Source organism: Crinia signifera, chromosome 2 (assembly GCF_055691185.1).
Source record: "Crinia signifera chromosome 2, ASM5569118v1, whole genome shotgun sequence".
NCBI lineage: Eukaryota > Metazoa > Chordata > Amphibia > Anura > Myobatrachidae > Crinia > Crinia signifera.
In genome coordinates, this window is record NC_139218.1 from 11,062,581 (window position 1) to 11,078,595 (window position 16,015).

The 16,015-nt window shown below is 47.0% G+C and overlaps 1 long non-coding RNA gene across 2 annotated transcripts in view; it reads left to right on the forward strand.

Annotated features, from left to right (window-relative positions):
* The window catches only part of LOC146058660 (uncharacterized), a 188,001-nt gene that overhangs the window by 38,033 nt on the left and 133,953 nt on the right, over window positions 1-16,015 (forward strand). For both annotated transcript variants that reach the window (XR_014469884.1, XR_014469883.1), the window contains exon 2: window positions 3,065-3,273. This is a non-coding gene — a long non-coding RNA (uncharacterized LOC146058660). The remainder of the gene's footprint in view (window positions 1-3,064; window positions 3,274-16,015) is intronic.

A 16,015-nucleotide genomic window follows, 5' to 3' on the forward strand; every position in this document is an offset into this window, starting at 1 on the left:
GGGATTCAAAAACTCAAAGGCTCAATATAGTATCAAGGGTACTATAATGGAAACTACTGAGGACAAAAGGGATCTACTGTAGGTGTCACTATTTCAAGTGACTTAAAGGCAGGAAAGCAATGTAGCAAAGCAATGAGGAAGGCTAGTCAGATGCTTGGTTGCATAGGGAGAGGAATCAGTAGCAGAAAAAAAGACGTAACAATGCCACTTTATAGGTCATTGGTACGGCCTCATCTGGAACACTGTGTCCAGTTCTGGAGACCATAGAATCAAAAGGATATAAATACATTGGAGAGTGTACAAAGAAGGACAACTAAAATGGTGCATGGCCTACATCACAAAACTTACCTGGATAGACTAAAAGATCTTAACATGTATAGTTTGGAGCAGAGAAGGAAAAGGGGGGACATGATAGAAATATTCAAATATATCAAGGGTTTTAACATAGTACAGGTGGGAAATTTTCTTCAAAGGAAAGGAAGTAATAAAACACGAGGACATGCACTGAAACTGGAGGGAGGTAGGTTAAGGGGAAATGTTAGAAAGAATTACTTCACAGAAAGGGTATTGGATAAGTGGAATAGCCTCCCATCAGAGGTGGTAGAGGCTGAGACAGTAGAACAATTTAAACATGCTTGGGATAGGCATATGAATATCCTTACAAAGAAATAAGGATTAAAAAGGGTTGAGATTACCTGAAGGGTAAAAAAAGGGGCAGACTAGATGGGCCAAATGGTTCTTATCTGCCGTCACATTCTATGTTTCTATGTTTCAATTGGGTCTGCACACGCATAAGCGAAGCTACAGTATATGTTGCTTGCAGTAAAATGACAGCTGATAAGGCCGTGGGCATTGGAGGGTTAACTGCAGTTGTTCCACAAAAAAGGCAAATTCTATCAGCACCCATTACCATTAAGTAGCCGTTTACCCTGTTCCATTAACATTATGGCCCAACGCGCCCTCAGTCACCTTTTACTTTGCTGTATAAGCCCCCGAACTGTTTTCTAAGTGCATTTCTCTTCCATTATGTCCTGAATATATTGGGCAAGAGCTTAATTCATGAACTGAGTCCGTTTTCTGCTGCTGGTGCTTTACTGTCCTCTTCCTAGCGGAGAGCGGAGAGCGCGCTGTTATCCCTTACAGGCCCCGCAGCACTCAGCCAGCACTTTGATCTAATGAGAATATTATAGCTCAGGTCTCTGTATACCAAAAAGCTTCACATCAAAATTTTAATGGCACCTTATTACATTAGATACCTTTCTGGAAACAATAATGCCGCATGAAATTAAGAGGGAATCTATTTTAAAATGGTTTCCGGACTGTAAATCTGATCGGAGACTCTGGCTGGGCTGCGGATGGGGCCTTGTTAGGGTAAATTAGGTGAGGGATAATAGTTTGCTGATAACCGCGCTGGAGTTGGATTTCTGAGTGTCTGAGCGCTCTGCAAGAAGCAGTAGGAAGATACTGGGGAAGGTGCAGTCTCATAGTGCTCATAGACTTGTTCAATTTGGGCCGATATCACCCAACGGATCGGGCCGATAATTCAGACGTGTTTGATGTCCACATTGGGTCCGATGCGCAGTCCCGTGTGTATCAGACCAGAATCGGATTTCGGATCCTGCCGCCCGGGAAGGTCCAGTCCGAGACTCAAGGAGGTCAGATGGGTCATACACTGCTGCGACACATTGCAGTACAGGGTTGCCTACTGTCCCGGAATGGCAGAGAGGCTCCCAAAATCGGGTCCCGGCCCGGCCCCGGAAAGGTGGGCAACCCTTCCGGATTCTGGGGCCCTCCTGCTCCGCACCCGATTGCGGCACCTCCCCCAACTGCTGCATTTAAATACCGCAATTCACGGGTCTCAGAGGAAGGGGCGGGTTCTAAAATGGCATAATTGCATCATCTTAGCCCCGCCCCCTCCATGGAGATATGCAAATTGGGTTATTTTACACCATGGGGCAGGGCTTAATGATGTCACGCTCAAGCTCCGCCCCCAAAGAGCTGCTGAAAGTCTCCTCTCTTGGCTTCTTCCGGAGAGGAGACTAGAAAAGTCGGCAACCCTGTTGCAGTAGCATGGCCACCTTTACAGTTTGGGGTTGTTTCATGATATCTTAGTGGGAGCTGAATGGCTGGTACTTTATCTCCATCCTCTATCTCTCTCCAAGGGATGCATATTATATTCTAATAGTGTGACGAGCGCAGTGAGGCAGAGTGCCCAGAGTATGGGGAGCACAGCGTGCCATGCGAGGGGACACGGTACAGTTATACAGTATCCATGTCATCCTATGTCGACGTAGACACCCCAACAAAAATAGGGTTTTTGACATGTCAACATTTTAAAGGTGGCCATTTTGACCGTGTTGAAATTTTGACCATGTCGGCAGCATTTTGAATGTTGGGAAATCATACTGAACCCTCTCCAAGGCCCAGTACATAGACCGCTAAGCATACTGGGTTACTTTTGAAAAATAGAATCAGGAAGATTACAGTAGGATGCGGCTTCAAGGAGGCATGTCACACTCTCCAAAAAGGGCGTGTCTAGCGCCACATGTGGGCGTGTCTATGCTTTAATGCTTGTTGTTGTGAGGTATTTCTATACTACCTTAATAACAATATATTTTGGGGATTTTGATACTAACATTGCTGCCTGCAATACGGGGTTTCTTGTTTGCAACTATACATTTGCTGTGATATTTATTTTCTTCTCATGTGACGCCTATGCAATAAATTCCAAATGCAATTTGACCTTGTGTGAATTTATCTCTAAGCATATAGGTATGTTTTTAGTGTATTAAATGTTATTTTTATTGTGAACACTGGACTGCCTGCATCTTGTAGGCACTACCTATATTTATTGGTTAATGCATTAGCCATATCGGTATGGACACCAGATACTTGAATTAAACAAATGTGTTTGATTAAAGAAAAATTACTAGGAAAAATTATTACCCTAAGTCAAAGTTTACTAGCAGCAGCAGCAGCACGCTATGTATAAGTGCACACCAGCACAGATAAGAAGACCCTGTGTGATCATGTGCTGTCTCTCTCTCTCTCTCTCTCTCGTCAGGGGTTCCCACAAACTGAGATAATGAGAGCTGACTCTTGAGCAGCTGCAGCAAGGCACTGTACTGACAAAGAACCTCCTTAGTACAGTAGCACCCCTGGCAGAATCTGGGAGATTAGGCATACAATACAGGACAGCAGGAGATGTATGACTGGACAACGTTGCCACTAAGTTACTTCTGATCTAGCTCCTGGTGTGCATTAACATCTGAGGTTCGTATTGTGTCAGTGACGGATTTAGTTTTATAGTACTGTAGTTTATATAAATAGGGTGTTCCCTCTATTCTAACTTTTTTCAATTCATAAAGGTACTATATGAATATTACAGTGTACTGTACATTTAGTGTTACCTGTGTGGCACCTTGTACAGGACAATAGGTACAGCAAACAACCGCACAGAGCAGAACACTCCTTGCATTTCATCTGTACAAACATAATACAGTGGAATTATTCAGCTATTAACCCCTTGAGTGGTAGGTTTTGCTGGGGCAGGACAAACCTACTAGGCCAGGTTTGTCCTGCCCCAGCAGAACCCACCACAGATCATTAGGAGCCCCCCCCCCCCCCCCTTCGCTCCGGCGTTAGTACACTGGAGCTCCCCAGCCGCCTGTCAATCATCACACAGGCGGTAGGCTCGGGGATGTTTTGCGACGGCTCGGGAGGACTCAGGCGCCTGAGTGCTCCCGAGTACCCCCGAGCCACCTCGAACATCCCCGAGCCTGTCACCTACATCTCTGCTGCAAAATGACAGGCGGCTAGAGGCTGGGGGAGCGGCAGGGGTTAGAAGAGCTCCAGTGTACGATCGCCGGAGCACAGGACATTGGGGGGGCTCGGGTATGTGACAGGGGGCTCAAGAGGTGGTGCACACCTGGACACCACTGGCGCGCACCTGTTTCATATTTGTGGTATGCCCGGAAATTTTCCCGGGACAGGCCATACCACCCAAGGGGTTAATGGTCAACTATGTAAAAAAAAGATAATAAGTAAATTCATATACAAACAAAACCCAACTATAAACATCATGATTCTGAAAGTGATCACTGGGCGCATCTGTGACCAGGGCTATTGGGGATCTTCCTGGATGTACAGCACGGCGAAACACGTGCGCGCTAATCATTGGCTACTTCTACCTACAGTATACCGGTCTTTCTTTTTACTACTCTAGCTTGCATTTAGCAACACTGTTTAATGTTCTAAAAGCTGAATTCTATACAATTCTTGCTGATCAATTTTTGAATGAACCATTGAACAAGTATTAGCTCGTTCATCTGGTGTATCAGGATTGTGCTAAATGGTGTTACATGCACAAATGCTCAACGGACCCAAACTTAAGTACCCACGGCTAATAGCCCACATTCTGCAGGCAAAATTCCACAGTCATTGGGTTCAATGATACATTAATAACGTTCCCATCAGAAAAACACCTGTAAAAGTCAAAACTGTTGCAAAATTTTGAAAACACAGCAATGATCCCTATGAGGGCAACATTAATCATTGACTAATTCAATGAGTTTGATCGCACAACTGTTGACTGAAGCTTTTTAACCTTTTGAAAGTGTTTTTTCTTTCTCTCCTATTATTATGATATTTATAAGGCACCGCAAGTGGTTGGCAGCGCCGTACATACAGTATAGCACATATGCAGATGGAGCCGGGCTCCCTCTTGCTGGCGGATCGCCAGAACGTCACCGCTGGCGATCCGCCAGCTGCCGGCGTCCATCTGACTGAGACGCGCGTGCGTCTCACGCGCACACGCGTCTCAGTTTCCGGGCGGCGGGAATCCTGTCCATCTCCGCTTCAGGAAGACGGACAGGGTTGGGGGGGGGGGTGCGGGGAGGGGGTGGGGACCCCGGGTGACCGCCGACAAGCCGGCGGGCACCTGGGGGAAGCCGTCGGAAGGGGACGCGCGCGCATCTAGTGCGCGCGTCCCCTTTCGCATATACAGATGGCGGGTGGCGGGGGATGGCGGCTGGCCATCCCCTACAAAGAAGAGACCCACTCCATTTGTAAGAACAATATAGGACACACAGAACTGAACACTACAGTAACTGAGAAACAAAAAGAGCACAGATAACAATTAGCAGCACAAATCCCAGTACACAATACAGCTGGGATGTAGGGGAGCAGAGGAGGTGTCCGTGTACTACCAGGGGCAGCGCCGTACATAGGGCACACATTAGTACAATACAGGGGACACAGAACATTACAGTGACTGGGACACTACAACAGCACAGGTAACAGCAGCACAATGCACAGTACACAATACAGCTGGGATGTAGGGGAGCAGAGGAGGTGTCCGTGTACTACCAGGGGCAGTGCTGTACATAGGGCACACATTAGTACAATACAGGGGACACAGAACATTACAGTGACTGAGACACTACAACCGCACAGGTAACAGCAGCACAATGCTCAGTACACAGTACAGCTGGGATGTAGGGAAGCAGAGGAGGTGTCCGTGTACTACCAGGGGCAGCGCTGCATATAGGGCACACATTAGTACAATACAGGGGACACAGAACATTACAGTGACTGAGACACTACAACAGCACAGGTAACAGCAGCACAATGCTCAGTACACAATACAGCTGGGATGTAGGGAAGCAGAGGAGGTGTCCGTGTACTACCAGGGGCAGCGCTGCATATAGGGCACACATTAGTACAATACAGGGGACACAGAACATTACAGTGGCTGAGACACTACAACCGCACAGGTAACAGCAGCACAATGCTCAGTACACAATACAGCTGGGATGTAGGGAAGCAGAGGATGTGTCCGTGTACTACCAGGGGCAGCGCTGTACATAGGGCACACATTAGTACAATACAGGGGACACAGAACATTACAGTGACTGAGACACTACAACAGCGCAGGTAACAGCAGCACAATGCTCAGTACAAAATACAGCTGGGATGTAGGGAAGCAGAGGAGGTGTCTGTGTACTACCAGGGGCAGCGCTGTACATAGGGCACAAATTAGTACAATACAGGGGACACAGAACATTACAGTGACTGAGACACTACAACAGCACAGGTAACAGCAGCACAATGCTCAGTACACAATACAGCTGGGATGTAGGGAAGCAGCGGAGGTGTCTGTGTACTACCAGGGGCAGTGCCATACATAGGGCACACATTAGTACAATACAGGGGACACAGAACATTACAGTGACTGAGACACTACAACCGCACAGGTAACAGCAGCACAATGCTCAGTACACAATACAGCTGGGATGTAGGGAAGCAGAGGAGGTGTCCGTGTACTACCAGGGGCAGCGCCGTACATAGGGCACACATTAGTACAATACAGAGGACACAGAACATTACAGTAACTAAGACACTACAACAGCACAGGTAACAGCAGCACAATGCTCAGTACACAATACAGCTGGGATGTAGGGAAGCAGAGGAGGTGTCCGTGTACTACCAGGGGCAGCGCCGTACATAGGGCACACATTAGTACAATACAGAGGACACAGAACATTACAGTAACTAAGACACTACAACAGCACAGGTAACAGCAGCACAATGCTCAGTACACAATACAGCTGGGATGTAGGGAAGCAGAGGAGGTGTCTGTGTACTACCAGGGGCAGCCCTGTACATAGGGCACACATTAGCACAATACAGGGGACACAGAACATTACAGTGACTGAGACACTACAACAGCACAGGTAACAGCAGCACAATGCTCAGTACACAATACAGCTGGGATGTAGGGAAGCAGAGGAGGTGTCCGTGTACTACCAGGGGCAGCGCCGTACATAGGGCACACATTAGTACAATACAGAGGACACAGAACATTACAGTAACTAAGACACTACAACAGCACAGGTAACAGCAGCACAATGCTCAGTACACAATACAGCTGGGATGTAGGGAAGCAGAGGAGGTGTCCGTGTACTACCAGGGGCAGCGCCGTACATAGGGCACACATTAGTACAATACAGAGGACACAGAACATTACAGTAACTAAGACACTACAACAGCACAGGTAACAGCAGCACAATGCTCAGTACACAATACAGCTGGGATGTAGGGAAGCAGAAGAGGTGTCCGTGTACTACCAGGGGTAGCGCCGTACATAGGGCACACATTAGTACAATACAGGGGACACAGAACATTACAGTGACTGAGACACTACAACAGCACAGGTAACAGCAGCACAATGCTCAGTACACAATACAGCTGGGATGTAGGGAAGCAGAAGAGGTGTCTATGTACGACCAGGGGCAGTGCCGTACATAGGGCACACATTAGTACAATACAGGGGACACAGAACATTACAGTGACTGAGACACTACAACAGCACAGGTAACAGCAGCACAATGCTCAGTACACAATACAGCTAGCATGTAGGGAAGCAGAGGAGGTGTCCGTGTACTACCAGGGGCAGCGCTGTACATAGGGCACACATTAGTACAATACAGGGGACACAGAACATTACAGTGACTGAGACACTACAACAGCACAGGTAACAGCAGCACAATGCTCAGTACACAATACAGCTAGCATGTAGGGAAGCAGAGGAGGTGTCCGTGTACTACCAGGGGCAGCGCTGTACATAGGGCACACATTAGTACAATACAGGGGACACAGAACATTACAGTGACTGAGACACTACAACAGCACAGGTAACAGCAGCACAATGCTCAGTACACAATACAGCTGGGATGTAGGGAAGCAGAAGAGGTGTCCGTGTACTACCAGGGGCAGCGCCGTACATAGGGCACACATTAGTACAATACAGAGGACACAGAACATTACAGTAACTAAGACACTACAACAGCACAGGTAACAGCAGCACAATGCTCAGTACACAATACAGCTGGGATGTAGGGAAGCAGAGGAGGTGTCCGTGTACTACCAGGGGCAGCGCCGTACATAGGGCACACATTAGTACAATACAGAGGACACAGAACATTACAGTAACTAAGACACTACAACAGCACAGGTAACAGCAGCACAATGCTCAGTACACAATACAGCTGGGATGTAGGGAAGCAGAGGAGGTGTCTGTGTACTACCAGGGGCAGCCCTGTACATAGGGCACACATTAGCACAATACAGGGGACACAGAACATTACAGTGACTGAGACACTACAACAGCACAGGTAACAGCAGCACAATGCTCAGTACACAATACAGCTGGGATGTAGGGAAGCAGAGGAGGTGTCCGTGTACTACCAGGGGCAGCGCCGTACATAGGGCACACATTAGTACAATACAGAGGACACAGAACATTACAGTAACTAAGACACTACAACAGCACAGGTAACAGCAGCACAATGCTCAGTACACAATACAGCTGGGATGTAGGGAAGCAGAGGAGGTGTCCGTGTACTACCAGGGGCAGCGCCGTACATAGGGCACACATTAGTACAATACAGAGGACACAGAACATTACAGTAACTAAGACACTACAACAGCACAGGTAACAGCAGCACAATGCTCAGTACACAATACAGCTGGGATGTAGGGAAGCAGAAGAGGTGTCCGTGTACTACCAGGGGTAGCGCCGTACATAGGGCACACATTAGTACAATACAGGGGACACAGAACATTACAGTGACTGAGACACTACAACCGCACAGGTAACAGCAGCACAATGCTCAGTACACAATACAGCTGGGATGTAGGGAAGCAGAGGAGGTGTCCGTGTACTACCAGGGGCAGCGCCGTACATAGGACACACATTAGTACAATACAGGGGACACAGAACATTACAGTGACTGAGACACTACAACCGCACAGGTAACAGCAGCACAATGCTCAGTACACAATACAGCTGGGATGTAGGGAAGCAGAGTGTTCTAGCAGGGACAGCTGCCATTGGAAGCGATGAACAATTAAGAGATGCCGGTATAGACCAGTGGTCAGGGATCTCGGTCCTCATTACCCCACGCAGTGCATGTTTTGCAGGTCACCTCACAGAATTACAAGTGAAATAATTAACTCCACCTGCGGACCTTATAAAATGTGTCTGTGCGTAATTAGTACACATGTGCACCTGCTGAACATGCACTGTGTGGGGTAATGAGGACCGAGTTCCCTGACCACTATAGACAGTCGCTGAGTAGGAGAAAGCTGTAATTAAGGTGTGAGAGAAGAGGGCTGTGAGAATAGGAGGAAATAAGGCTCTGTACCAAGGAGCTTACAATCTCTCCTTATGGTATTCTATTTATCAAAGGGTTAATAAAGTATCAATAAAATAATGACATAAGCTGCCTCAGACCGTGGCTGGCTGCCGGTACACCGCACTGTGCGCGGCGCAGGGAAGGTCTGCCAAGAAATGCGTCTGTTAATTATAAAGGAGCCCTCTGGTTATTTACAGCCCTATGAGGTTTATCAGCAGTTTATAGAGAGACACAACTCCTATTATTTACCCTCTTTCTTCTGTCTCTCTCCCACAGGTTGTAGTACAAGCATATGGCATGCTAGATATTGCAGTATCCCTGTAGGGCGCGTATCAGTACCCATAGATGCCCCCTACGCCTTGAATTTGTGTTTTCCCAGTTCTGATCATCTTACATTCCTTGTAGACTTATAGCAAACGTTCATGCTGTTTAAATTGTTCCTTGTTCCTCTCCAGTATAAACGTAACAACTCCTGCCCATTAAAAAAAAAAAATATATATATATATATATATATATATATATATATATTTAATTGAGATTATGAAAGCAGTGCATAGAGAATTAGGGTGTGTTCTGCTCTGCGGGGGCGTGTCTGTCTCAGTCTATGGGCAAATGGAGCACCACCCACGAGAAACCAGCACTGCTATATTCTCCCTCCATGCCCTAGAGGATGGTAGAGTATAAAATACAGATGGATCAGCTCTCAGTGGAGCTGCTCCTGGCAATAGAATCGACAACTGTTGCCCCATCTAACGGAAGACACGTGCATGCATCATTCCGCCACTCGCCACCGGTCCCCTGCACCTCACCTGCAGCCCCCACTCCCTGCCTGTCTCCCTGAAGCAGAGACGGGCAGGGAAGCCGCTCCCCACTGCCTTGTTGACGGGGACACGTGAGAGATGCCCGCTCGTCCACGTCAGATGGAGCTCCTGTCCACCAGACTGCGCCAGCTCGGGACATCTGGCGATCCTGGACGCTGGGTGACAGGTGCTCCATCTGTACCGCCTGTTTTTGAAAATAAAAGAGTGAAAAACTCATGTCAACATTTTGAATGTCGTCCTTCCCATTATCGACCTAACGTTTGTGTCAACCTTTCCAATCTGTCGACCTTAGACCCGTCGACCTGTTGCATGTGTTGACCTAAGCTCTGTCGACCTTTAGTGATTGACGTAATATATGTCATATACTTCATAGCGTTGACCTAGCGACTGTATCGCGTTCTCACTGGGAACATAAGAGTTAAAGCTGAACATATACTGTACAGTCGGTGCCGGGAATAGGTAGGTGTGCCTTGTTTTGCATACAGATAGGTACTGTACAGTCGGTGCCGGGAATGGGTAGGTGTGCCTTGTTTTGCATACAGATAAGTACTGTACAGTCGGTGCCGGGAATGGGTAGGTGTGCCTTGTTTTGCATACAGATAAGTACTGTACAGTCGGTGCCGGGAATGGGTAGGTATGCCTTGTTTTGCATACAGATAAGTACTGTACAGTCGGTGCCGGGAATAGGTAGGTGTGCCTTGTTTTGCATACAGATAAGTACTGTACAGTTGGTGCCGGGAATGGGTAGGTGTGCCTTGTTTTGCATACAGATAAGTACCGTACAGTCGGTGCCGAGAATAGGTAGGTGTGCCTTGTTTTGCATACTGATAAGTACTGTACTGTCGGTGCCGGGAATGGGTAGGTGTGCCTTGTTTTGCATACAGATAGGTACTGTACAGTCGGTGCCGGGAATGGGTAGGTGTGCCTTGTTTTGCATATAGATAAGTACTGTACAGTCGGTGCCGGGAATGGGTAGGTGTGCCTTGTTTTGCATACAGATAGGTACTGTACAGTCGGTGCCAGGAATGGGTAGGTGTGCCTTGTTTTGCATACAGATAGGTACTGTACAGTCGGTGCCGGGAATGGGTAGGTGTGCCTTGTTTTGCATACAGATAAGTACTGTACAGTCGGTGCCGGGAATGGGTAGGTGTGCCTTGTTTTGCATACAGATAAGTACTGTACAGTCGGTGCCGGGAATGGGTAGGTGTGCCTTGTTTACAGTCGGTGCCGGGAATGGGTAGGTGTGCCTTGTTTTGCATACAGATAAGTACTGTACAGTCGGTGCCGGGAATGGGTAGGTGTGCCTTGTTTTGCATACAGATAGGTACTGTACAGTCGGTGCCAGGAATGGGTAGGTGTGCCTTGTTTTGCATACAGATAGGTACTGTACAGTCGGTGCCGGGAATGGGTAGGTGTGCCTTGTTTTGCATACAGATAAGTACTGTACAGTCGGTGCCGGGAATGGGTAGGTGTGCCTTGTTTTGCATACAGATAAGTACTGTACAGTCGGTGCCGGGAATGGGTAGGTGTGCCTTGTTTTGCATACAGATAAGTACTGTACAGTCGGTGCCGGGAATGGGTAGGTGTGCCTTGTTTTGCATACAGATAGGTACTGTACAGTCGGTGCCAGGAATGGGTAGGTGTGCCTTGTTTTGCATACAGATAGGTACTGTACAGTCGGTGCCGGGAATGGGTAGGTGTGCCTTGTTTTGCATACAGATAGGTACTGTACAGTCGGTGCCGGGAATGGATAGGTGTGCCTTGTTTTGCATACAGATAAGTACTGTACAGTCTGTGCCGGAAATGGATAGGTGTGCCTTGTTTTGCATACAGATAAGTACTGTACAGTCGGTGCCGGGAATGGGTAGGTGTGCCTTGTTTTGCATACAGATAAGTACTGTACAGTCGGTGCCGGGAATGGGTAGGTGTGCCTTGTTTTGCATACAGATAGGTACTGTATAGTCGGTGCCGGGAATAGGTAGGTGTGCCTTGCTTTGCATACAGATAAGTACTGTACAATCGGTGCCGGGAATGGATAGGTGTGCCTTGTTTTGCATACAGATAAGTACTGTACAATCGGTGCCGGGAATGGATAGGTGTGCCTTGTTTTGCATACAGATAAGTACTGTACAATCGGTGCCGGGAATGGATAGGTGTGCCTTGTTTTGCATACAGATAAGTACTGTACAGTCGGTGCCGGGAATGGATAGGTGTGCCTTGTTTTGCATACAGATAGGTGTACCGTACGTTATGCACTGAAGCACCCATCTCATGCAATCTGTTTAAGGAACATGCAGTGCAGGAATAAATGACTTTTTAATGTTTGTGATTTGGTCTCTGTGTGGAATCGGTACATCTGTCAGAATGAACTTAGGTCTACAGTCATTAGGTCGACCCCACTAGGTCGACTGGCAGGAAGGTCGACCTGACTTAAGGTCGACATGGGCCAAGGTCGACATGACTTAAGGTCGAATTTGCATAAAGGTCGACATGAGGAAGGTCGACTGGTCATAATGTCGACATGGGTTTTTCACTGTTTTTTTTATCCGAATGTCGACACAGTCGACATGGACACAGTTGGCAATGTGAATCGGACCCTCGCATCGCTCGCTTCGCTCGCAATGCTTCGGGCACGGTGGCTCGCTTCGCTCGCCACAGCTTTAATAACCTCCTCCACGCCCTAGTGGATGGTAGGGCATGAAATACCGCCTGTCGGCACATGTCGGCTCAAAAACCAGTGAAAAATCCCATGTCGACCTTATGACCAGTCGACCTTCCTCATGTCGACCTTTATGCAAATTCGACCTTAAGTCATGTCGACCTTGGCCCATGTCGACCTTAAGTCAGGTCGACCTTCCTGCCAGTCGACCTAGTGGGGTCGACCTAATGACTGTAGACCTAAGTTCATTCTAATAGATGACCGCATCCCCTCTGTGTACGGTGAGCATTCCCATTGTTCCCAGAATGGTATATTATTTGTATCTGAAGACAGCAGAGATTGCACTTCACCAGAGTCAGAACAAAATGTAACGTCCGCACGTCTCCGTTCAGCAAAATATCCCCACCGTCCCTTGCCATATGCAGCAACCCTTACAGGTAACGCCAGGTTGTTGTGACAGATATAAAAGACTACAGGTGTACCCGGGCATTATAAGTTATTTATTTGTTGGGTGTGAGCAACCATTAAATGCAACAATGGCACTATTATTTATTATTTATTTATTAATTTACAGTTTCTTATATATCGCAGCAGATTCCGTTACAGTGTCTTATATAGCGCAGCAGATTCCGTTACAGTGTCTTATATAGCGCAGCAGATTCCGTTACAGCGTCTTATATAGCGCAGCAGATTCCGTTACAGCGTCTTATATAGCGCAGCAGATTCCGTTAGTGTCTTATATAGCGCAGCAGATTCCGTTACAGTGTCTTATATAGCGCAGCAGATTCCGTTACAGCGTCTTATATAGCGCAGCAGATTCCGTTGCGCTTTACAATAGTAGACAGTGATAAAACAAACTGGTTAACAACAGACAGACTTGGAGGTAGGAGGGCCCTGCTGCAAGCTTACAATCTATAGGGATATAGGGGGGAATCATAAGGACAGGCACCAGTAATAGCATAGCAGTCCCACCAAGCTACAAGTCCAGAAGGGAAGCTATCTCTTATATATTTGGCTACATGTGTCAATCATCCTGAGAGTGTGTGTATAACGCTGGACAGGGTCACACATGAAACTCTACCCCCCACCCAGCCTTATACACACACACCACACATAATACACACACACATGTAGCCTAATATATAAGAGATAATACACACATATTGGCCCCTGCCTGCCTGCATTACACCCCCGCAATACCACACACCTATAATACTCACAGACACATGTAGCTCAGCCAGCGTCCATGGGGGCGGAAGGGAGTGCAGTGAATAAATTAAGTCTGCGCAGCTGCAGATCTGTGGTGCTGACATAGCAGCCTCTGGCAGCCAGGGGGAGCAGCTCTGCCTCCTCTCTGGCTGACCTCGAGTCGCAGACAGTGTCACATGGTCACAGCCTGAGAGGAGAGAAGCATGATGCAGACAGTGTCACATGGTCGCAGCCTGAGAGGAGAGAAGCATGATGGAGCTGTGACTCGGCAGAGCTGCCTCCTCCTTTATAGTAAAGCTCTGGGCTGGTTGTAGCTCCTCTCAGGCATTTCCAATCTGTCACTGACACACTTCCCAGGTCAACACGCAGACACACCACCAAAATCCCAAACCCAACACACCCCTTCTCGCCAACACCATCCGCCCCACCCAAAATTAAACACATTCATCCACAAATAACAAACATAATTCACATTAAAATATATTTATAATTTTAATGGGGCGTAGCCCATTATGACGGTGTAAAGAGCGCCCGTAGGGCACGATGAAACACCTAGTATAATACATAAGTGCCTCAGAGGGTTATGCATGTAGAACTTAAATATGATAGGCTTGCCTGAAGAGGTGCGTTTTCAGGGAACGCACTAGCCGCAATAATTTGGGCTGAACACTGTGTAACTCACATTTAAGCTGATTGCTCTGGGATTCATTAGCAGGAAAAGAGGAGTGTACAGTCCCCCATTGTGTGTGACGGAAAACGTGTTGGACTGCCATAGGTCAGATTGAATGTAGTGCCCCACCCTAACCAAGCCACAGTGTGCGTGTGGGGGTTATTCATGCAGTGTGTGTGTGTGGCAGTGTGTGTGTGTGGGGGGGGTTATTCATGTGGGTAGTGGGCGGCGTTACATGGCTCGCTATGCAGCAAATTTTTGCAGTTTAGTGAGTCATTCAGAATCACCCCTTAAGTGTAGTCATAGGCGTGTAGATAATATTGTTGCACACATGGGTGTAACCTCACAGAAGCCAGCAACACTGAATACAGGAAGCGATCTGCAATTATTTCCCAGTGCGCAACATTGCTGCAATGGCGACTCTGGCCCCAAGATTTAAATACACCCGATATTTTCATTACATTCCCAGTGTTAAGTCTCGAGTACAATGTTAAAGCAAATTTCAAGCTTGAATGAATGCTGGCGGTTCCCAGCTATTGAATGAGTTTGTGAAGGTCACACACCAGGAAAAGTTTTGGAAGTTAAAAATCTCATTTTTTTTTTTTACATCAAATTCTATTTGAAAAAAAAAAAAAAGACAAAATATCAAATTGAAGCCGGCGTCCATTCCGAGTAAAATGTTATTCCTTGTAATTATATTTCTTGTTGCATTTGAACCATCCAATATTTACGGATCAGTTCACTGAGAGCTAAACTACAGCACTAACCCAAATCATGCCCACGAATCCTGCCTTGAGGGCACCACTTATTCTAAGGTGGATGTAAGACTGATCAGCTTGTACAATACAGGTAACTAATTCCTATATTTATCCTGTAACGGCGCTGTCAGTCAGTGTGTACACCTCTAGATTGGCGTTATTTACTAAACTTTCCTTGCTAAGATAACAGATTTATTTAGATTTACTGAGAGACCCAGACCCCAACATGGTTTAGTCCATTAGAGAGAGTTTGCTTTTGGGAACATTACTGAATTGCCCTCATAGTGCGTAGACACTGAGCGATTCAAATTGAGGAAAGCTGCCTAATAGTGAACATCTGCAGGTGTTCCTATATTAGGCCCATAGTGGGTACACACTGTATAATATACATGGTCGTTATTGATTACAATATCATCTGGTGGGTATCCACCTTAAATCTGGATACACATTAGGTGAGGCAATCTGCAGCATGCCTCTCGCTATTGATATCCTCCATCGCCTCGTATGTACAGATAACGGAGAACAACGCTAACGACCCGCAGGACTGTGCATCGTTAAGGCGAGGATTCAACACACAAATACATATTCACTGTAAGAAAGGGCGGTCACCTCAGATAAAAGCACGCGACTGTATATTTGCCTTATCTAGAAACCAAATTTACGGCCTGATTCAGCTTTGTTAGCAAAAGCAAAAAAGCACA